The following is a 25,076-nucleotide window of genomic DNA, read 5'->3' on the forward strand; positions in this document are numbered from 1 at the left end:
ATCTCTATACTGTGACATAGAGGATTCCATATTTTCTTTTGTGTTCTCTTCTTTTTCATATGAGCAAGAACAAGGATAAGAACATTCTTGTTGAGGCTGATCCTGAACCTGAAAGGACTCTGAAGAGGAAGCTAAGGCAAGCTAAAGCACAACTCTCTGGAGAAAATCTGACAGAAATTTTCGAAAAAGAAGAAGACATGGCCGAAAATAATAACAATGAAAGGAAGATGCTTGGTGACTTTACTGTACCAAATTCCAATTTACATGGAAGAAGCATCTCAATCCCTGCCATTGGAGCGAACAATTTTGAGCTAAAACCTCAATTAGTTTCTCTGATGCAACAGAATTGCAAGTTTCATGGACTTCCATCAGAAGATCCTTTTCAGTTCTTAACTGAATTCTTGCAGATCTGTGATACTGTTAAGACCAATGGGGTTGATCCCGAGGTCTACAGGCTTATGCTTTTCCCATTTGCTGTAAGAGGCAGAGCTAGAATATGGTTGGACTCTCAACCTAAAGACAGCCTGAACTCTTGGGATAAGCTGGTCACCGCTTTCTTAGCCAAGTTCTTTCCTCCTCAAAAGCTTAGCAAGCTTAGAGTGGATGTTCAAACCTTCAGACAGAAGGAAGGTGAATCCCTCTATGAAGCTTGGGAGAGATACAAGGAACTGACCAAAAAGTGTCCTTCTAACATGCTTTCAGAATGGACCATCCTGGATATATTCTATGATGGTCTGTCTGAATTATCAAAGATGTCATTGGACCATTCTGTAGGTGGATCCATTCACCTAAAGAAAAAACATGCAGAAGCTCAAGAACTCATTGACATGGTTGCAAATAACCAGTTCATGTATACTTCTGAAAGGAATCCTGTGAATAATGGGACGCCTCAGAGGAAGGGAGTTCTTGAAATTGATACCCTGAATGCCATATTGGCTCAAAATAAAATATTGATTCAGCAAGTCAATATGATCTCTCAGAGTCTGAATGGATTGAAGGAATCATCCAACAGTACTAAAGAGGCATCTTCTGAAGAAGAAGCTTATGATCCTGAGAACCCTGTAATAGCAGAGGTGAATTACGTGGGTGAACCCTATGGAAACACCTATAATCCCTCATGGAAAAATCATCCAAATTTCTCATGGAAGGATCAACAAAAGCCTCAACAAGGCTTTAATAATGGTGGAAGAAACAGGTTTAGCAATAGCAAGCCTTTTCCATCATCCACTCAGCAGCAGACAGAGAATTCTGAGCAGAATCCATCTAGCTTAGCAAATATAGTCTTTGATCTATCTAAGGCCACTGTAAGTTTCATGAATGAAACAAGGTCCTCCATTAGAAATTTGGAGGCACAAGTGGGCCAACTGAGTAAAAGAGTCACTGAAACTCCTCCTAGTACTCTCCCAAGCAATACAGAAAAAAATCCAAAGAGAGAGTGCAAAGCCATTGATTTAACCATCATGGCCGAACCTACAAGGGAGGAGGAGGACGTGAATCCTAGTGAGGAAGACCTCCTGGGACGTCCAGTGACCAATAAGGAGTTTCCCTTCGAGGAACCAAAGGAATCTGAGGCTCAATTAGAGACCATAGAGATTCCATTGAACCTCCTTCTGCCCTTCATGAGCTCTGATGAGTATTCGTCCTCTAAAGAGGATGAAGAAATTACTGAAGAGCAAGTTGCTAAGTACCTTGGTGCAATCATGAAGCTGAATGCCAAATTATTTGGTAATGAGACTTGGGAAGATGAACCTCCCTTGCTCACCAATGAACTGAATGCATTGGATAGGCAGAAATTACCTCAAAAGAAACAGGATCCTGGCAAATTCTTAATACCCTGTACCATAGGCACCATGACCTTTGAGAAGGCTCTGTGTGACCTGGGGTCAGGAATAAACTTAATGCCACTCTCTGTAATGGAGAAACTTGGGATCTTTGAGGTGCAAGATGCCAGAATCTCATTACAGATGGCAGACAACTCAAGAAAACAGGCTTATGGACAAGTAGAGGACGTGTTAGTAAAGGTTGAAGGCCTTTACATCCCTACTGATTTTATAATCCTAGACACTGGGAAGGAAGAGGTTGAATCCATCATCCTTGGAAGACCCTTCCTAGCCACAGCAAGAGCTGTGATTGATGTGGACAGAGGAGAATTGGTCCTTCAACTGAATGAGGACAACCTTGTGTTTAAGACTCAATGATCTCCTTTTGTAACCATGGAGAGAAAGCAGGAAAAGCTTCTCTCATTGCAGAGTCAACCAAAGCCCCCACAATCAAACTCTAAGTTTGGTGTTGGGAGGCCACAACTAAACTCTAAGTTTGGTGTTGAACCCCCACATTCAAACTCTAAGTTTGGTGTTGGGAGGTTCCAACGAAGCTCTGAACATCTGTGAGGCTCCAGGAGAGCTCACTGTCAAGCTATTGACATTAAAGAAGCACTTATTGGGAGGCAACCCAATGTTATTTAATTATATCTATTTTATTTTCCTTTTGTTATTTCGTGTTTTAGTAGGTTGATGATCATGTGGAGTCACAAAAGCTACTGAAAAATCAAAAACAGAATGAAAAATAGCATTGAAAATAGCACACCCTGGAGGAGAGCAATCTGGCGTTTAAACGCCAGAAACAAGCATCTGTCTGGTGCTTGACGCAAGAAACAGGCACCAAGCTGGCATTTAACGCCAGAAACAAGCATCTGCTTGGCATTAAACGCCAGAAACAGGCTACATTTTGGCGTTAAACGCCAGGATTGCACAGCAAAGGCGTTTTACACGCCTAATTGGAGCAGGGATGTTAAGTCCTTGACCCCACTTGATCTGTGGACCCCACAGGATCCCCTCAGGATCTGTGGACCCCACATGATCCCCACATCTTCTTCTCTCCTCTTCATACCTTTTCATAACTCTCTTCCCTAAATACCCTTCACCAATCACCTCAATCACTCTTTCCCATCACCTCTTCACCACTCACATCCATCCTCTCTTCCCCATAAACCGTACCTACCTCCAAAATTCAAACTCTTTTCCCTCCCAAACCCAACCCTAATGGCCGAACCCTAAACCCCACCCCACCCCTATATAAACCCCTCATTCCTTCTTCATTTACACGCAACACCACCCTTTCTTCTTCCCTTGGCCGAATACACACCCCTCTCCCTCTCACCTATTCTTTTTCTTCTTCTCCTTCTTTCTTTCTTCTTTTGCTCGGGGATGAGCAAACATTTTAAGTTTGCTGTGGTAAAAAGTATTGCTTTTTGTTTTTCCATAACTATCAATGGCACCTAAGGCCAGAGAATCCTCAAGAAAGAGGAAAGGGAAGGCAATTGCTTCCACCTTTGAGTCATGGGAGATGGAGAGATTCATCTCAAAGATCCATCAAAACCACTTCTATGAAGTTGTGGCCAAGAAGAAAGTGATCCCTGAGGTTCCTTTCAAGCTCAAAAAGAATGAGTATCTGGAGATCTGACTTGAGATCCAAAGAAGAGGTTGGGAAGTTTTCACCAACCCCATTCAACAAGTCGGGATCTTAATGGTTCAAGAGTTCTATGCAAACGCATAGATCACTAGGAACCATGATCAAAGTGTGAACCCGAATCCAAAGCATTGGCTTACCATGGTTCGGGGGAAATAATTAGATTTTAGTCCGGAAAATGTAAGGCTGGCATTCAACTTGCCAATGATGGAAGAAAACGCACGCCCCTACACTAGAAGGGTCAACTTTGATCAAAGGTTGGACCAAGTCCTTATGGACATATGTGTAGAAGGAGCTCAATGGAAAGTTGACTCAAGAGGCAAGCCGGTTCAATTGAGAAGACTGGACCTTAAACCAGTGGCTAGGGGATGGCTAGAGTTCATTCAATGCTCAATCATTCCTACTAGTAACCGGTCTGAAGTTACTATAGACCGGGCCATCATGATCCATAGTATCATGATTGGAGAGGAGGTGGAAGTTCATGAGATTATACCTCAAGAACTTTATAAGGTGGCTGACAAGTCCTCCACTTGGGCAAGGTTAGCCTTTCCTCACCTCATATGCCACCTCTGCAATTCGGCTAGAATTGACATAGAGGGAGACATCCTCATTGAAGATGACAAGCCCATCACTAAGAAAAGGATGGAGCAAATAAGAGATCATGGACCTCAACAAGAGCATGAGGAAATCCCCCACCATGAAATCCCTGAGATGCCTCAAGGGATGCACCTTCCTCCACAAAACTATTGGGAGCAGATCAACACCTCCTTAGGAGAATTAAGTTCCAACATGGGACAACTAAGGGTGGAGCATCAAGAGCACTCCATCATCCTTCATGAGATTAGAGAAGATCAAAAAGCTATGAGGGAGGAGCAACAAAGGCAAGGAAGAGACATAGAGGAGCTCAAAAGCACCATTGGTTCTTCAAGAAGAGGAAGACGCCACCCTCACTAAGGTGGACTCATTCCTTAATCTCCTTGTCTATTTATTTTACTGTTTTTCGTTTACTATGCTTTATGTTTTATTTATGTTTAGGTCTTCACTATATGATCATTAGTGTTTAAGTGTCTATGTCTTAAAGCTATGAATGTCCTATGAATCTATCACCTTTCTTAAATGAAAAATGCTTTAAAAACAAAAGAACAAGAAGTACAGGGTTTCAAATTCATCCTTGAAACTAGTTTAATTATTTTGATGTGGTAACAATACTTTTTGTTTTTTGAATGAATGCTTGAACAGTGCATATGTCTTTTGAAATTATTGTTTATGAATGTTAAATATGTTGGCTCTTGAAAGAATGATAAAAAAGGAGACATGTTATTTGATAATCTGAAAAATTAAAAAATGATTCTTGAAGCAAGAAAAAACAGTGAATACAAAAGCTTGCAGAAAAAAAAGAAAGAAAAGAAAATGGCAAAAAAAAAAGAAAAAGAAAAAGAAAAAGCAAGCAGAAAAAGCCAATAGCCCTTAAAACCAAAAGGCAAGGGTAAAAAGGATCTAAGGCTTTGAGCATCAGTGGATAGGAGGGCCTAAAGGAATAAAATCCTGGCCTAAGCGGCTAAACCAAGCTGTCCCTAACCATGTGCTTGTGGTGTGAAGGTGTCAAGTGAAAACTTGAGACTGAGCGGTTAAAGTCGAGGTCCAAAGCAAAAGAAGAGTGTGCTTAAGAACCCTGGACACCTCTAATTGGGACTCTAGCAAAGCTGAGTCACAATCTGAAAAGGTTCACCCAGTTATGTGTCTGTGGCATTTATGTATCCGGTGGTAATACTGGAAAACAAAGTGCTTAGGGCCACGGCCAAGACTCATAAAGTAGCTGTATTCAAGAATCAACATACTAAACTAGGAGAATCAATAACACTATCTGAATTCTAAGTTCCTATAGATGCCAATCATTCTGAACTTCAAGGGATAAAGTGAGATGCCAAAACTATTCAAGAGGCAAAAAGCTACTAGTCCCGCTCATTTGATTGGAGCTAAGTTTCATTGATATTTTGGAATTTATAGTATATTCTCTTATTTTTATCCTATTTGATTTCCAATTGCTTGGGGACAAGCAACAATTTAAGTTTGGTGTTGTGATGAGCGGATAATTTATACGCTTTTTGGCATTATTTTACATAGTTTTTAGTATGATTTAGTTAGTTTTTAGTATATTTTTATTAGTTTTTAATGAAAAATCACATTTTTGGACTTTACTATGAGTTTGTGTATTTTTCTGTGATTTCAGGTATTTTTTGGCTGAAATTGAGGGACTTGAGCAAAAATCAGATTCAGAGGTTGAAGAAGGACTGCAGATGCTGCTGGATTCTGACCTCCCTGCACTCAAAGTGGATTTTCTGGAGCTACAGAACTCCAAATAGCGCGCTCTCAATTGGGTTGGAAAGTAGACATCCAGGGCTTTCCAGCAATATATAATAGTCCATACTTTGCCCGAGTTTAGATGACACAAACTGGCGTTCAACGCCAGTTCCATGTTGCATTCTGGAGTTAAACGCCAGAAACAGGTTGCAATGTGGAGTTAAATGCCAGAAACAGGTTACAAACTGGCGTTCAACTCCAAGAGAAGCCTCTACACGTGTAAAGCTCAATGCTCAGCCCAAGCACACACCAAGTGGGCCCCAGAAGTGGATTTCTGCATCATTTACTCATTTCTGTAAACCCTAGTAACTAGTCTGATATAAATAGGACCTTTTACTATTGTATTATCTATCTTTGATCAGTTTTATGCTATCTTAGACCTTTATGGGGGCTGGCCACTCGGCCATGCCTGGACCTTGTTCTTATGTATTTTCAACGGTAGAGTTTCTACACACCATAGATTAAGGTGTGGAGCTCTGCTGTTCCTCATGAATTAATACATAGTACTATTGTTTTTCTATTCAATTCAAGCTTATTCCAATTCTAAGATATTCATTCGCACTTCAATATGAATGTGATGATCGTGACAGTCATCATCATTCCCAACCTATGAACGCGTGCCTGACAACCACTTCCGTTCTACCTTAGATTGAATGAATATCTTTGGGATTCCTTAATCAGAGTCTTCGTGGTATAAGTTAGAATCCATGGACGGCCATTCCTGAGATTCGAAAAGTCTAAACCTTGTCTGTGGTATTCCGAGTAGGATCTGGGAAGGGATGGCTACGACGAGCTTCAAACTCGCGAGTGCTGGGCGTAGTGACAGACGCAAAAGGATCAATGGATCCTATTCCAGTATGATCAAGAACCGACAGATGATTAGCCATGCAGTGACAGTGCATTGAACCATTTTTACTGAGAGGACAGGATGTAGCCATTGACAACAGTGACGCCTAACAAACAGCTTGCCATAGAAAGGAGTATGAATGATTGGATGAAGGCAATAGGAAAGCAGAGGTTCAGGAAGAACAAGCATCTTCATACGCTTATCTGAAACTCTCACCAATGAATTACATAAGTATCTCTATCTTTAATTTACGTTTTATTTATATTTTAATTATATTTTAATTATCAAATATCCATAACCATATGAATCTGCCTGACTGAGATTTGCAAGATGACCATAGCTTGCTTCAAGCCGACAATCTCCGTGGGATCGACCCTTACTCACGTAAGGTTTATTACTTGGACGACCCAGTGCACTTGCTGGTTAGTTGTGCGAAGTTGTGACAAAGAACTAAGATTATGAACGTGCGTATTAAGTTTTTAGTGCCATTACCAAGGAATGAACCATCATGATTTCTGCGCACCAGTCGACTTCCTCACTTCTGCCTGAAGTTATTTCTAGTATTCCGTTTTGTTCGGACCTTTGTTAGGTCTCTGTTAGGAATTACTTTTTATAACGTTAAGGTTTTTGGGCCGACTTCTTTACGTTGATCCCTCCTAAGTTATTTCTAGTAATCCTCTTTTTGAACCTTTGTCAGGTCTCTTTTAGGGATTACTTTTTATAACTTGTTTGTGGGAGGCCGACTTCATCATGTCGGTCTCTTCTAAGTTATTTCTAGTAATCCTTTTTTTGGACCTTTGTCAGGTCTCTTTTAGGGATTACTTTTTATAACTTGTTTGTGGGAGGCCAACTTCATCATGTTGGCCTCTTCTAAGTTATTTCTAGTAATCCTCTTTTTTAGGGCTGGCCATGCCTCTTTCCAGGGATTGACTTTTTATAACTTTGGTTATTGTGGTCGACCGGTCCGACTTCTTTATGTCGGCCTGTCTTTTAAGTTATTTTTAGCAACCCATTTTATTAAGACCTCGTCAGGTCCTTTCTATGGATCACTTTCGATAACTTCTTGCATTATTCTGTTTTGTCGCTTTTTTATCTTTGCCAATTTTGTCGAAGTTAGGTTTGATCCTTGTTTGGTCGACCTTTTGATGAATTCGGTTTTCATCTTCTTTGGTCTTTATTGTGGACGGTGAATTTGATCTTCACTTTCTACCAATCTTGTAGCTTTATAATTGAGCGATGAATTTTTTAGCGTTTCAGACTAATGCGTCTTGAGAATTTGTAGAAAATCTAAAAAACTTTATTCAAAATAAAATACAAATATATACATGTGGGAGTTTTATCCCTCTAAGTCGGGTAATTTGTAGATCTTGGCTTGGCACCTCATTAAAAAACCTTTTCAGGAAAAAGAGTGCACCTTATCTTAAGATCTTTATTACCTTCAACTATAGTACCTTCTTAGGTTGCAGGCGTGCCATGACCAAGGAAGGTCTCGCCCTTCGAGTTCGGACAGTCTGTAGTAGCCCTTTCCAAGTACTTCTATGACTCGATAGGGTCCTTTCCAGTTTTCTGTCAGCTTTCCTTCTCCCGGTCGAGTTGTTTCGATATCATTTCAGATTAGGATGAGGTCGTTCTCGGCAAAACCTCGTGGCACTACCTTTTGATTGTATCTTGAAGCCATTCGACGTTTTAATGCCTCTTCCCTGATCCGAGCTCTTTCTCGGATTTCTGGAAGTAGGTCGAGTTCTTCCCTTTGAATTTGGGAGTTGGCTTCTTCATTATAGTGGATCACCCTGGGCGACCCTTCTTCGACCTCCACTGGGATCATTGCCTCCGTTCCATAGGCTAGTCGGAAAGGTGATTCCTTTGTGGTAGAATATGGCGTTGTTCGATATGCCCATAGGACTTGTGGAAGCTCTTCGGCCCAGGCTCCCTTTGCCTCTTGTAATCTCCGTTTTAACCCAGACAATATGACTTTGTTAGTAGCTTCCGCTTGTCCGTTGGCCTGGGGGTGTTCTACGGATGTAAATTGGTGTTTTATGTTCAGATCGGCCACCAATTTTCTGAAGCCTGTATCTGTAAATTGAGTGCTATTATCTGTGGTGATGGAGTGTGGAACTCCAAACCTTGTGACAATGTTTCTATATAGGAATTTTTGACTTCTTTGAGCAGTGGCGTTAGCTAGGGGTTCTGCCTCGATCCATTTTTGTGAAATAGTCTACCCCTACTATGAGGAATTTGACTTGTCTTGATCCCTGAGGGAAAGGTCTGAGAAGGTCGAGTCCCCATTTTGCGAATGGCCAAGGTGAGGTTATGTTGATGAGTTCCTCTGGCGGGGCGATGTGAAAATTGGCGTGTTTCTGACATGGTGGACATGTCTTTATGAACTCTGTGGCTTCCTTTCGTAGAGTTGGCCAATAAAATCCTGTCCGGAGTACTTTTTTGGTAAGTGCCTGCGCTCCGAGATGATTGCCACAGATGCCACTGTGTACTTCTTCTAGAACTTCCTTTGTGTTGGAAGTCGGCACATATTTTAACAATGGTATTGAAATCCTTCTTTTGTATAGAATATTGTTTATGATAGTGTAGTATTATGCCTCCCGTTTTAACCTCTTTGCCTCATTTTCATCTGTAGGGAGTGTTTCTATTTTGAGGTAGTTAATTATGGGAGTCATCCATCCTTGATCCTGACCTGTTATGGCTAGGACTTTTTCTTCTTTCGAGATTGACGGGTTCTGTAGCATTTCTTGGATGACGCTTCTATTGTTGCCCCCTGGTTTGATGCTGGCTAGTTTTGAGAGTGCATCAGCTCGGGCATTCTGTTCTCGGGGTATGTGGCGGACCTCATATTTCCCGAGTTGTCCGAGCTGTTCCTTGGTTTTGTCCAGGTACCTTTTCATGGTGGGATCTTTGGCTTGGTAGCTTCCTGCTATTTGTGAAGTGACTACTTGTGAGTCGCTGAAGATGGTAAGTTTTTGAGCTCCAACCTCCCTAGCCAGCTTCAAACCAGCTAGTAGCGCCTCATACTCAGCTTGGTTATTTGAGGCAGGAACCCAAATCTGAGGAAAAGTTCGATTTGGGTTCCCTGGTCGCTTTCAATTATCACACCCGCGCCACTTCCAGTTTTATTTGAGGAACCGTCTACATAGAGATTCCATTCTGTAAGAATTTATGGGGTGTCTGTAAATTCTGCAATGAAGTCGGCCAGATACTGCGATTTGATGGTTGTCCGAGCTTCGTATTGAAGGTCGAACTCGAACAACTCGACTGCCCATTGCAAGATTCTGCCTGCTAAGTCTATTTTTTGTAAAATCCCTTTTATGGGTTGGTTGGTTCGAACCCTAATGGTGGGGCTTGGAAATATGGGCGAAGTCGTCGAGATGTTAGTATGAGGGCATAGGCGAATTTTTCTATTTTTTGGTAGTTCAGCTCGGACCCTTGTAGTGCTTTGCTGATGAAGTATATGGGCTGTTATCCATTGTCATCTTCTCGGACCAGTGCTGAGGCTACTGCCCGATTTCCTACTGCAAGGTACAATATAAGTGGTTCTCCTTCCCATGGGCGAGTTAGAATAGGAGGCTGTCCCAGGAATCTTTTGAAATCTTAGAAAGCTTGCTCGCACTCCGTAGAGTGGCGTAGAAGGGGAGAGATCTTATTGCCGATCCAGCTAGAAATCTGGACAAGGATGCCAACCTTCCATTGAGTTGTTGTACCTCTTTGACACAAGTTAGGCTCTTCATGTCGAGTATGGCCCGACATTTATCTGGATTTGCCTCGATTCCTCTTTGTGTGAGCATAAAACCCAAGAATTTACCAGCTTCTACTGCGAAGGTACATTTTGCAGGATTAAGTCGCATGCCATGCCTTCTTATAGTGTCAAATACTTGGGTTAGGTCGGACAGTAACGTCTCTTCACTTTGTGTCTTTATTAACATGTCGTCCACATAGACTGCCATGATTTTCCCGATGTGATCTGTAAAGACCTTATTCATTAATCTCTGATAAGTAGCTCCCGCATTTTTGAGTCCAAAAGGCATGATGATGTAGCAGTAGTTTGCTTTTGGGGTTAAAAATGAAGTTTTTTCTTGATCAGGTGGGTACATCAGGATTTGATTGTATCCTGAGTAAGCGTCTATAAACGAGAGGTATTTGTATCCAGAGGAGGCATCCACCAGAGCATCAATACTTGGGAGTGGATATGGATCCTTTGGGCAGGCTTTGTTGAGATCAGTGTAGTCGGTGCACATCCGCCACTTCCCATTTGATTTTTTCACCAAGACGACGTTAGCTAACCATAGTGGGTACTTGACTTCTCTTATGAATCCTGCCTCCAATAGGGCTTGTACCTGCTCTTCCACAGCTTGGGATCGTTCTGGTCCGAGCTTTCTACGCCTCTGCTGTATTGGCCGAGATCCTGGATAGACTGCCAGCTTGTGGCACATTAATTTAGGGTCTATGCCCGGCCTGTCTGTGGCCTTCCATGCAAAGAGGTCAACGTTATCTCGTAAGAACCGTACGAGTGATTCCTTTATATCTCCTTGTAGGATTGTTCCAATGTTGGTTGTTTTGTCTGGGACATCTCCGATTTGGATTTTTTCTACTTCGCCTTCAGGTTGTGGACGTAGTTCTTCCCTTCCTCGAACTCCACCAAGTTTGATGGTGTGGAATTCTTCTCCTCTACCCCTGAGGTTTAGACTTTCGTTATAACAGCGGCGTGCCGTCTTCTTATCTGCTTTTATTGTAGCTATTCCTTCTATGGTTGGAAATTTCATGCACATGTATGGAGTTGAGACTACTGCACCGAGCTGATTTAACGTTGTTCGACCTATTAGGGCATTGTAGGCTGAACTCACGTCGACCACGATGTAGTCTATATTGAGTGTCCTTGACCGACTTCCTGTTCCAAAGGTCGTGTGTTATGAGATGTACCCAAGTGGTTGGATTGGAGTATCTCCCAGCCCGAACAGGCTGTTTGGATATGCTCTGAGCTCTTTTTCTTCCAGGCCGAGTTTGTCGAATGCAGTTTTGAACAAGATGTCGGCCGAGCTTCCTTGGTCTACCAGTGTGTGGTGGAGGTTTGCATTGGCCAATATGATAGTGATGACCATGGGATCGTCATGTCCCGAGATAATGCCAGCTGCATCCTCTTTGGTAAAAGTGATTGTGGGGATGTCGGGTGGTTCCTCTTTTCCCTCGATATGATATACATCTTTAAGATGTCTTTTGCGAGATGCTTTGGAGATACCTCCTCCCGCGAATCCTCCATGTATCATGTGAACATGTCTCTCGGGTGAACGAGGTGGTCGTTCAGCCCATCCGACATCTTCGTCCCTCCTTCTTTTTCTTGGATCGTCTGCTCGGCTGGCTAAATACCGATCTAACTTTCCTTTTCTTACCAGTTTTTCTATGATATTTTTTAGGTCAAAACATTCGTTGGTGGAATGTCCATAGATTCGATGATATTCACAATATTCAGCCCGATTTCCTCCTCCTTTTTTACTTTTGAGTGGTCGAGCTGGAAGTATCTTTTCAGTATGGCATACTTTTCTGTAGACATCCATGAGAGACACCCGAAGAGGGGTATAATTGTGGTATTTTTTGATCTTTTCCCCATGTTGATCCTCTTTTTTCATGAATTCTTTGTCTTTATTTCGGGAGGAGTTGGAGAATCTGGATTTTGAGGTCTCTCCTAGTCGAGAGTTTTCCTCCATGTTGATGTACTTCTCTGCTTGTTCTTGCACTTCGTTTAGGGATGTGGGATGTTTTTTTGATATAGAGTGGCTAAAAGGTCCCTCTCGCAGGCCATTGATGAGACCCATAATGGCAGCCTCGGTTGGTAGACTTTGTATGTCCAGACATGCTTTGTTGAATCTTTCCATGTAGCTGCGGAGACTTTCCTGATCTCCTTGTTTGATCCCTAGTAGGCTTGGGGCGTGCTTGGTTTTGTCTTTCTGGATAGAGAATCTGGCTAGAAACTTCTTGGCTAGGTCGTCGAAGCTTGAGATAGACCTAGGAGGTAGATTGTCGAACCACTTTATCGCCGTTTTTGTTAAGGTAGTCGGGAAAGCTTTACAGCGGACTGCGTATGAGGCGTCGGTGAGGTACATTCAACTCCTGAAATTACTGAGGTGATGGCTGGGATCTGCCGTGCCATCATATAAAGTCATATCTGGGAGTTTAAAGTCTTTTGGAATTTTGGTCTTCATGATCTCCATGGTGAACGGATCTTGGTCTTTGCGGGAGCTATTCTCATGAGTGGATCGGGTAGCTTTGGCTTTGAGATCGGCTTTGAGTTTTAGAAGTTTGTCCTCCAATTCCCCGCGTCGCCTTATTTCCCTTTGTAGGTCTTTCTCAGCTTCTCGTTTATGTTGGGCTTCTTTTTCAAGTTGTTTTAAACGGTCTTGAAGCGCCTGATGAGCGGATAATTTATATGCTTTTTGACATTGTTTTTAGTATATTTTTAGTAGAATCTAGTTACTTTTAGGGATGTTTTCATTAGTTTTTATGTTAAATTCACATTTCTGGACTTTACTATGAGTTTGTGTATTTTTTTGTGATTTCAGGTATTTTCTGGCTGAAATTGAGGGACTTGAGCAAAAATCAGATTCAGAGGTTGAAGAAGGACTGCTGATGCTGTTGGATTCTGACCTCCCTGCACTAAAAGTGGATTTTCTAGAGCTACAGAACTCGAAATGGCGCGCTTCCAATTGCGTTGGAAAGTAGACATCCAGGGCTTTCCAGAAATGTATAATAGTCCATACTTTGGCCAAGTTTAGACGACGCAAACTGGCGTTCAACACCAGCTCTCTGCCCAAATCTGGCGTCCAGCGCCAGAAAAGGATCCAAACTAGAGTTGAACGCCCAAACTGGCACAAAAGCTGGCGTTCAACTCCAAGAAGGACCTCTACACGTGCAACACTCAAGCTCAGCCCAAGCACACACCAAGTAGGCCCCGAAAGTGGATTTATGCATCAATTACTTACTTCTGTAAACCCTAGTAGCTAGTTTATTATAAATAGGACATTTTACTATTGTATAAGACATCCTGAGTTTTATCTTCGGATCAGAGAAGTCTTGGTTACTCCGGTTCCGCTCTGGGGCCGAGACCAATGAACTCCATTATCACTTATGTATTTTCAACGGTAGAGTTTCTACACTCCATAGATTAAGGTGTAGAGCTCTGCTGTTCCTCAAAGATTAATGCAAAGTACTACTGTTTTCTATTCAATTCATCTTGTTTCGCTTCTAAGATATTCATTCGCACTTCAACCTGAATGTGATGAACGTGACAATCATCATCATTCCCTATGAACGCGTGCCTGACAACCACTTCTGTTCTACATTAGATTGAACGAATATCTCTTAGATTACTAATACAGGGGACCGAGTCCGAGATATTGGAATCTTCGTGGTGTAAGCTAGAATGATGGCGGCATTCAAGAGAATCCGAAAAAGGATAGTAAATCCTATTCTAGCATGATCGAGAACCGACAGATGAATAGTCGTGCCATGACAGGGTGCGTTGACCACTTTCACTGAGAGGATAGGATGCAACCATTGACAAGGGTGATGCCTCCAGACGATTAGCCGTGCCGTGACAGGGCATTTGGATCATTTTCCCAAGAGAAGACCGAAAGTAGCCATTGACAATGGTGATGCATTACATAAAGCCAGCCATGGAAAGGAGTAAGACTGATTGGATGAAGACAGCAGGAAAGCAGAAGTTCAGAGGAACGAAAGCATCTCTATACGCTTATCTGAAATTCTCACCAATGATTTACATAAGTATTTCTATCCCTCTTTTATTATTTAATTTCAAAAACCCCATTACCATTTGATATCCGCCTGACTGAGATTTACAAGGTGACCATAGCTTGCTTCATACCAACAATCTCCGTGGGATTCGACCCTTACTCACGTAAGGTATTACTTGGACGACCCAGTGCACTTGCTGGTTAGTTGTGCGAAGTTGTGAACCATGGTATTGGCATCATGTTTTTGGCGCCATTACCAGGGAAAGAAAGAGCGATAAATTTTACATAATTAAAGTGTAATCACAATTTCTGCGCACCAAGTTTTTGGCGCCGTTGCCGGGGATTGTTCGAGTTTGGACAACTAACGGTTCATCTTGTTGCTCAGATCAGGTAATTTTCTTTTTGTTTTCTCTTCAAAAAATTTTTCAAAAATCTTTCAAAATTTTCTCCTTTGTTTTCGAAAAAAAAAATAAAAATAAAAATGTTTTCAAAAATATGTTTTTCTTCAGAATTTTTAAGAATGAATTCTAGTGTTTCATAAAGCATGGCTGGCTATTAAGCCATGCCTGACCCTTTGATTGGAGCTTTAGAGCATAAGATTCCTGGAATTCATATTAAAAATTTTGGAATCCTCATTTTTCTTTTTCAAAATGATTTTCAAAAAAAAAATTAAAAGAAAATACAAAAAAATCATAAAATCATAAAAATCAAAAATATTTTTGTGTTTCTTGTTTGAGTCTTGAGTCATGTTATAAGTTTGGTGTCAATTGCATACTCATGTTGCATTTTTCAAAAATTTTTATGCATTCATAGTGTTCTCCATGATCTTCAAGTTATTCTTGGTAAGTCTTCTTGTTTGATCTTTGCATTTGCATATTTTGTGTCTTTTCTTGTTTTTCATATGCATTCTTGAATTCTTAGTGTCTAAGCATTAAAGAATTCTAAGTTTGGTGTCTTGCATGTTTTCTTTGTATATAAAAATTTTTCAAAAATATGTTCTTGATGTTCATCATGATCTTCATAGTGTTCTTGGTGTTCATCTTGACATTCATAGCATTTTTGCATGCATTCATTGTTTTGATCCATAACTTTCATGCATTGCATCATTTTTCTTGTTTTTCTCTCATCATAAAAATTTAAAAATCAAAAAAATATCTTTTCCTTTTTCTCTCTCATAAATTCGAAAATTAGATTTGACTTTTTCAAAAATTTTTAAAATCTAGTTGTTTTCATGAGTCAAATCAAATTTTCATTTTAAAAATCCTATCTTTTTCAAAAATCTTTTTCAAAAATAAAATCTTTTTTATTTTTCTTAGTTATTTTCAAAAATTCTAAAAATATTTTTCAAAAAAATCTTTTTCTTATTTTTATATCAAATTTTCGAAAATAACAATAACAATTAATGTTTTGATTCAAAAATTTCAAGTTTGTTACTTGCTTGTTAAGAAAGATTCAAACTTTAAGTTCTAGAATCATATCTTGTGATTTCTTGTGAATCAAGTCATTAATTGTGATTTTTAAAAATCAAATCTTTTTCAAAACTAATTTCAATCATATCTTTTTAAAAATATCTTCTTATCTTATCTTTTTCAAAATTTGATTTCAAAATATCTTTTCTAACTTCTTATCTCCTTCTCTTTTCAAAATTGATTTTCAAATTTGTTTCAACTAACTAACTAACTTTTTGTTTGTTTCTTATCTTTTTCAAAACTACCTAACTAACTCTCTCTCTCTCTAATTTTCGAAAATATCTCCCTCTTTTTCAAAATTTCTTTTTAATTAACTAATTATTTTAATCTTTGATTTTAATTTTCGAAAAAAAAAAACTACTAACCTTTTTCAAAAAACTATTTTCAAAAATCACTAACTCTTTTTCCAAAAATATTTTTCGAAAATTCTTCTCCCTCATCCTATTCTATTTATCTACTAACATCTCTTCCTCACATCACTCACCAAATTCGAACCCCCTCTCATATCTGTGTTCGAATTTTTTCTTCTTTTCTTCTTCTACTAACAATAAGGAACCTCTTTACTGTGACATAGAGGATCCCTCTTCTTTTCTTGTTCTCTTCTCTTTCTTATGAGCAGGAACAAAGAAAAAGGCATTCTTGTTGAAGCTGATCCAGAACCTGAAAGGACTCTGAAGAGGAAACTAAGAGAAGCTAAATTACAACAATCCAGAGACAACTTGATTGAAAATTTCGAACAAGTAAAGGAGATGGCAGCCGAACCCAACAACAATGCAAGGAGAATGCTTGGTGACTTTACTGCACCTTATTCCAATTTACATGGAAGAAGCATCTCCATCCCTACCATTGGAGCAAACAATTTTGAGCTGAAACCTCAGCTAGTTTCTCTAATGCAGCAGAACTGCAAGTTTCATGGACTTCCATCTGAAGATCCTTTTCAGTTCTTAACTGAATTCTTGTAGATCTGTGATACTGTTAAGACTAATGGAGTAAATCCTGAAGTCTACAGGCTCATGCTTTTCCCATTTACTGTAAGAGACATAGCTAGAATATGGTTGGACTCTCAACCTAAGGATAGCCTGAACTCTTGGGATAAGCTGGTCACGGCTCTCTTAGCCAAGTTCTTTCCTCCTCAAAAGCTGAGCAAGCTTAGAGTGGATGTTCAAACCTTCAAACAAAAAGATGGTGAATCCCTCTATGAAGCTTGGAAAAGATACAAACAGTTGACCAAAAAGTGTCCTTCTGACATGCTTTCAGAATGGACCATCCTGGATATATTCTATGATGGTTTATCTGAGTTATCAAAGATGTCATTGGATACTTCTGCAGGTGGATCCATTCACCTAAAGAAAATGCCTGCAGAAGCTCAAGAACTCATTGACATGGTTGCTAATAACCAGTTCATGTACACTTCTGAGAGGAATCCTATGAGTAATGGGACGCCTATGAAGAAGGGAGTTCTTGAAATTGATACTCTGAATGCCATATTGGCTCAGAATAAAATATTGACTCAGCAAGTCAATATGATTTCTCAGAATCTGAATGGAATGCAAGCTGCATCCAACAGTACTCAAGAGGCACCTTCTGAAGAAGAAGCTTATGATCCTGAGAACCCTGCAATAGCAGAGGTGAATTACTTAGGTGAACCTTATGGAAACACCTATAACTCATCATGGAGAAATCATCCAAATTTCTCATGGAAGGATCAAAAGCCTCAACAAGGCTTTAATAATGGTGGAAGAAACAGGTTTAGCAATGGCAAGCCTTTTCCATCATCCACTCAGCAACAGACAGAGAATTCTGAGCAGAACCCATCTAGCTTAGCAAACTTAGTCTCTGATCTATCTAAGGCCACTGTGAGTTTCATGAATGAAACAAGGTCTTCCATTAGAAATTTGGAAGCACAAGTGGGCCAGCTGAGTAAAAGGATCACTGAAATCCCTCCTAGCACTCTCCCAAGCAATACAGAAGAAAATCCAAAAGGAGAGTGCAAGGCCATTGACATAACCAAAATGGCCGAACCCAATGAGGGAGAGGAGGACGTGAATCCCAAGGAGGAAGACCTCCTGGGACATCCAGTGATCAATAAAGAGCTTCCCTCTGAGGAACCAAAGGACTCTGAGGCTCATCTAGAGACCATAGAGATCCCATTAAACCTCCTTATGCCATTCATGAGCTCTGATGAGTATTCCTCTTCTGAAGAGAATGAGGATGTTACTGAAGAGCAAACTGCCAAGTTTCTTGGTGCAATCATGAAGCTAAATGCCAAATTATTTGGCATTGATACTTGGGAAGTTGAACCTCCCTTGTTCATCAATGAACTAAGTGATCTGGATCAACTGACATTGCCTCAGAAGAGACAGGATCCTGGAAAGTTCATAATACCTTGTACTATAGGCACCATGATCTTTAAGGCTCTGTGTGACCTTGGTTCAGGGATAAACCTCATGCCCCTCTCTGTAATAGAGAAACTAGGGAATCTATGGGGTGCAAGCTGCTAAAATCTCATTAGAGATGGCAGACAATTCAAGAAAACAGGCTTATGGACAAGTAGAGGACGTGTTAGTAAAGGTTGAAGGCCTTTACATCCCTGCTGATTTCATAGTCTTAGATACTGGGAAGGAAGAGGATGAATCCATCATCCTAGGAAGACCTTTCCTAGCCACAGCAAGAGCTGTGATTGATGTGGACAGAGGAGAATTGATCCTTCAATTGAATAAGGACAACCTTGTGTTTACAACTCAAGGATCTCTCTCTGCATCCATGGAGAGGAAGCATAAAGAGCTTCTCTCAAAGCAGAGTCAAACAAAGCCCCCACAGTCAAACTCTAAGTTTGGTGTTAGGAGGTCATAACCAAACTCTAAGTTTGGTGTTGAACTCCCATATCCAAACTCTAAGTTTGGTGTTGGAGAGTCTCAACAATGCTCTGAACATCTGTGAGGCTCCATGAGAGCCCACTATCAAGCTACTGACATTAAAGAAGCGCTTGTTGGGAGGCAACCCAATTTTTATTTATCTAACTATATTTTTCTTAGTTACATGTCTTTATAGGTTCATGATCATATGGAGTCACAAAATAAATATAAAAATTGAAAACTGAATCAAAAACAGCAGAAGAAAAATCACACCCTGGAGGAAGCACCTGTCTGGCGTTCAACGCCAGAACAGAGCATGGTTCTGGCGCTGAACGCCCAAAATGGGCAGTGTCTGGGCGCTGAACACCCAAAATGGGCATCATCTGGGCGCTGAACGCCAGAATGGCACCCTGGAGAAAAGCTGGCGCTGAACGCCCAGAACAAGCATGGTTCTGGCGTTCAACGCCAGAAATGGCCAACAAATGGGCGTTGAACGCCCAAAATGGGCACCAACCTGGTGCTGAACGCCCAGAGTTGTGTGCAAGGGCATTTTACATGCCTAATGGGTGCAGGGATGTAAATCCTTGACACCTCCGGATCTGTGGACACCACAGGATCACCTCAAGATCTGTGGACACCACAGGATCATCTCAGAATCTGTGAATCCCACAGGATCCCCACCCACCTCACCCTCTCTCTCTCCATTCATGGTCATCCCTTCTGTTTTCCATTCACCACTCACATCCATACACACATCCCTCCATCTCCTCCATATCTTCTTCTTCTTCTTCTTCTATTCTTTCTTCTTTTGCTCGAGGGCGAGCAACATTCTAAGTTTGGTGTGGTAAAAGCATAAGCTTTTTGTTTTTCCATAACCATTAATGGCACCTAAGGCCAGAGAAACCTCAAAGAGGAAAGGGAAGGCAAGTGCTTTCACCTCTGAGCCATGGGAGATGGAAAGATTCATCTCTAAAGCTCATCACTAAGAAAAAGATGGAGCAAGCAAGAGAGCCCATTCATGGAGCTCAAGAGGAGTATGAAGCTCATTACCATGAGATCCCTGAGATACCTCAGGGGATACACTTCCCTCCACAAAACTATTGGGAGCAAATCAATACCTCCCTAGGAGAATTAAGTTCCAACATGGGACAATTAAGGGTGGAACATCAATAGCACTCCATCATCCTTCATGAAATAAGAGAAGATCAAAAAGTAATGAGGAAGGAGCAACAAAGACAAGGAAGAGACATAGAAGAGCTCAAGGACATTATTGGTTCCTCAAGAAGGAAACGCCACCATCACTAAGGTGGATTCATTCCTTGTTCTTATTTCTTCTGTTTTTCGTTTTCTATGTTATGTGCTCATCTATGTTTGTGTCTTCATTACATGATCATTAGTAGTTAGTAACTATGTCTTAAAGTTATGAATGTCCTATGAATCCATCACCTCTCTTAAATGAAAAATGTTTTAATTCAAAAGAACAAGAAGTACATGAGTTTCGAATTTATCCTTGAACTTAGTTTAATTATATTGATGTGGTGACAATGCTTCTTGTTTTCTGAATGTATGCTTGAACAGTGCATATGTCTTTTGAAGTTGTTGTTTAAGAATGTTAAATATGTTGGCTCTTGAAAGAATGATGACTAGGAGACATGTTATTTGATAATCTGAAAAATCATAAAAATGATTCTTGAAGCAAGAAAAAGCAGCAAAGAACAAAGCTTGCAGAAAAAATATTTAGGCGAAAAAAAAAAATATATATATATAGAAAGAAAAAGAAAAAGCAAGCAGAAAAAGCCAAAAGCTCTTAAAACCAAGAGGCAAGAGCAAAAAGCCAATAACCCTTAAAACCAAAAGGCAAGGGCAAATAAAAAGGATCCCAAGGCTTTGAGCATCAGTGTATAGGAGGGCCTAAAGGAATAAAATCCTGGTCTAAGCGGCTAAACCAAGTTGTCCCTAACCATGTGCTTGTGGCGTGTAGGTGTCAAGTGAAAACTTGAGACTGAGCGGTTAAAGTCAAGGTCCAAAGCAAAAGAAGAGTGTGCTTAAGAACCCTGGACACCTCTAATTGGGGACTTTAGCAAAGCTGAGTCACAATCTGAAAAGGTTCACCCAATTATGTGTCTGTGGCATTTATGTATCCGGTGGTAATACTGGAAAACAAAGTGCTTAGGGCCACGGCCAAGACTCATAAAATAGATGTGTTCAAGAATCATTATACTGAACTAGGAGAATCAATAACACTATCTGAACTCTGAGTTCCTATAGATGCCAATCATTCTGAACCTCAATGGATAAAGTGAGATGCCAAAACTATTCAAGAGGCAAAAAGCTATAAGTCCCGCTCATTTAATTGGAGCTATGTTTCATTGATAGTTTGGAATTTATAGTATATTCTCTTCTTTTTATCCTATTTGATTTTCAGTTGCTTGGGGACAAGCAACAATTTAAGTTTGGTGTTGTGATGAGCGGATAATTTATACGCTTTTTGGCATTGTTTTTAGTATGTTTTTAGTAGAATCTAGTTACTTTTAGGGATGTTTTCATTAGTTTTTATGTTAAATTCACATTTCTGGACTTTACTATGAGTTTGTGTGTTTTTCTGTGATTTCAGGTATTTTCTAGCTGAAATTGAGGGACTTGAGCAAAAATCAGATTCAGAGGTTGAAGAAGGACTGCTGATGCTGTTGGATTCTGACCTCCCTGCACTCAAAGTGGATTTTCTGGAGCTACAGAACTCGAAATGGCGCGCTTCCAATTGCGTTGGAAAGTAGACATCCAGGGCTTTCCAGAAATGTATAATAGTTCATACTTTGGCCAAGTTTAGACGACCCAAACTGGCGTTCAACGCCAGCTCTCTGCCCAAATCTGGCGTCCAGCGCCAAAAAAGGATCCAAAACCAGAGTTGAACGCCCAAACTGGCAAAAAAGCTGGCGTTCAACTCCAAGAAGGACCTCTACACGTGAAACACTCAAGCTCAGCCCAAGCACACACCAAGTGGGCCCCGGAAGTGGATTTATGCATCAATTACTTACTTCTGTAAATCCTAGTAGCTAGTTTATTATAAATAGGACATTTTACTATTGTATTAGACATCCTGAGTTTTATCTTTGGATCAGAGAAGTCTTGGTTACTCCGGTTCCCCTCTGGGGCTGAGACCAATGAACTCCATTATCACTTATGTATTTTCAACGGTAGAGTTTCTACACTCCATAGATTAAGGTGTAGAGCTCTGCTGTTCCTCAAAGATTAATGCAAAGTACTACTGTTTTCTATTCAATTCATCTTGTTTCGCTTCTAAGATATTCATTCGCACTTCAACCTGAATGTGATGAACGTGACAATCATCATCATTCCCTATGAACGCGTGCCTGACAACCACTTCTGTTCTACATTAGATTGAACGAATATCTCTTAGATTACTAATACAGGGGACCGAGTCCGAGATATTGGGATCTTCGTGGTGTAAGCTAGAATGATGGCGGCATTCAAGAGAATCCAGAAAGTCTAAACCTTGTCTGTGGTATTCCGAGTAGGATTCAATGATTGAATGACTGTGACGAGCTTCAAACTCGCGATTGCTGGGCGTAGTGACAGACGCAAAAGGATAGTAAATCCTATTCTAGCATGATCGAGAACCGACAGATGAATAGCCGTGCCGTGACAGGGTGCGTTGACCACTTTCACTGAGAGGATAGGATGCAACCATTGACAAGGGTGATGCCTCCAGACGATTAGCCGTGCCGTGACAGGGCATTTGGATCATTTTCCCGAGAGAAGACCAAAAGTAGCCATTGACAATGGTGATGCATTACATAAAGCCAGCCATGGAAAGGAGTAAGACTGATTGGATGAAGACAGCAGGAAAGAGAGGTTCAGAGGAACGAAAGCATCTCTATACGCTTATCTGAAATTCTCACCAATGATTTACATAAGTATTTCTATCCCTCTTTTATTATTTAATTTCGAAAACCCCATTACCATTTGATATCCGCCTGACTAAGATTTACAAGGTGAGCATAGCTTGCTTCATACCAATAATCTCCGTGGGATTCGACCCTTACTCACGTAAGGTATTACTTGGACGACCCAGTGCACTTGTTGGTTAGTTGTGCGAAGTTGTGAACCATGGTATTGGTATCATGTTTTTGGCGCCATTACCAGGGAAAGAAAGAGCGATAAATTTTACATAATTAAAGTGTAATTACAATTTCTGCGCCTCCAGGGCTCCCAAGTTTGGTGAGCTCTTATCTCCGTTAGGTTGCGGGGTATCTTTTGGTGTAGTGTTCGTGTTTTTGTGCGGCGTTCTATCTTCTAGATCCGAGTTGTGGTCGTTGTCATGGTCGTCCGCCATGGTGGTGGGATGACTTCCAGATTCCCCGACAACGGCGCCAATATTCTGAGGGTTACCTAAAACTGTAGGTCGATCTCGGACGAGATCTTCTGTGCTGGTCGGAGTTGACGTGTCCAGCTGGTGGAAGGTGGCCTGAAGGGTCGTGCCCGTCTTGTTGGACTGGCTATGCTGCTGATCCTTTGTCACCGGAGGGTGGTGGTACCTGTAAGGGACTCCGATGCTTAAGTTAGTAAGGGTATTAAGCAGGTATTTTAGTAGAATCAGAGTATGAGTTATACCTGGGTGCTCCAGTGTATTTATAATAGTAGAGGATGACCTTTCTGGGGATAAGATAATTATCTTCTGTTATCTTATCTTTGAGTGAATTCACCTTATCTTCAAGGGAACCGCCCTTGTCTTCTATAGGCTTGGGCTGCCTTTGGGTTTGGGTCGTGTTCCTCTATCTGGCCCTTTATTGGGCTTTCCTGGCAACTTGGCCGAGCTCTTTGAGAAGAGGTCGGATAGTCTGACCTAAAGAGGTCGGTCGTCTTGTTGCTAAACATCCCGGGTCGGACAGCTCGACCCAGGGTATGAACAGTTACACTGCCAGAACCTGACACATCTGGTAGCTAACCCGGACATTGTCTCTCTGATGCGCATCTCCAAGAGGCTTTACAATCCAGGGTTTAGTGCCCTACCACCTTCTCTTGGAGATAAACATTAGGGGGCTAAATCCAGGGAGAGTGCCCTACTACCTTCTCCTGATGAGGCTGTGCCATACTGATCCAGGGTTTAGTGCCCTACCACCTTACAAAACAGAGAAAACCACGGAACAAGTGGGATCTACCACCCTCCTTGTCCTGGTATACCTCAGCTTAGTGGGCAAGAGGGATTCACCACCGTCCTTGCCAGAAGTAAGCATCAATTCATTACGCAAGTAGGTTATACCACTGATCTTGCCAAAATACAGTAAAATTAGACCATCACCAGTCTTATCATTAACTTAGATTCCTCAATTTACTATCCCAATCAAACATATCCGTTTAATACATGGAATACCATCACACTCGTTCCAGAGCCTAGAAACTAGTTAGTAGACCTTAAACAGGGGTTATAGAGGTGAAAAAGCAGATTGGATAGGAAAAAATAGTTGAAATCAATATTTTCTACAAAACAGGACAGTCGTGCGTACAAATGCCTTGTGCGTACACACGAGTTCCCCTTTTTCGTGTACATGCGAAATGCGCACAAAAATCTTTCAATTCTGGAAATGCAGGTTGTGCGTATGCATGCCTCATGCGTACGCACAACTCTGTTTTTGTGTGTGTGCATGGGACGTGCATGAAACAAATTCACTTCTGTAACATCCCTAATGCGTACGCATGGGTCGTGCGTACACAAGACTCCAATTTTCTGCAGAATTCAGTTTTTAACCCCAAACTTCAAACGTATATAATTTTTTTGTTAAAAATCATTTTCTATCCATTCTTTGAACATCATAAACTACTCAGATCCAATTTTTATTTAAGACAAGTTTCACAAAATTTAAAGGTCTGAGAACTAAGTTATGGCCCATCGATTTTGGTGAAAATTTTATTTTTACCACATTTGAACTTTTACTCAAATTCACCAAAATCTCAATTCAATTCAAACCAAGACCATACCAATGCCATTTTCAAACATTTTAACCCTCATTGATGAATCCACAATCATTCATACCTAATAGATCGATTTTCAATCAAGTAATCCTTATCAATTCAATTCAACCTTCAACACACATACTCATGCAACAATATATCACAACCAACTCAATCAATCATTATTATTGCATCAATTGCAACATAATCACTTTACCACTTACCTCCACTTACCATATGGGGACTCCTCACCCCATCACGGCCTTTGGCCCAATATCCACATCAATTATTATTATAATAAGCAAAACCATAACCTCATATTCAATTCCACAAACAATCACATTTTTCACATCAA

General features: G+C 40.7%; 2 non-coding genes across 2 annotated transcripts; both read right to left on the minus strand.

Moving 5' to 3' along the window:
- Window positions 1-590: 590 nt before the first annotated feature.
- Window positions 591-698, minus strand: LOC112731675 (small nucleolar RNA R71). The gene has a single exon (XR_003167443.1). It is a non-coding gene; the product is annotated as a small nucleolar RNA R71 (small nucleolar RNA).
- A 16,343-nt stretch (window positions 699-17,041) lies between these two features.
- LOC112731436 (small nucleolar RNA R71) lies at window positions 17,042-17,149 on the minus strand. The gene has a single exon (XR_003167213.1). It is a non-coding gene; the product is annotated as a small nucleolar RNA R71 (small nucleolar RNA).
- Between the last annotated feature and the right edge of the window lie 7,927 nt (window positions 17,150-25,076).

Source organism: Arachis hypogaea, chromosome 12, assembly GCF_003086295.3.
Source record: "Arachis hypogaea cultivar Tifrunner chromosome 12, arahy.Tifrunner.gnm2.J5K5, whole genome shotgun sequence".
In the NCBI taxonomy this organism is placed as follows: domain Eukaryota; kingdom Viridiplantae; phylum Streptophyta; class Magnoliopsida; order Fabales; family Fabaceae; genus Arachis; species Arachis hypogaea.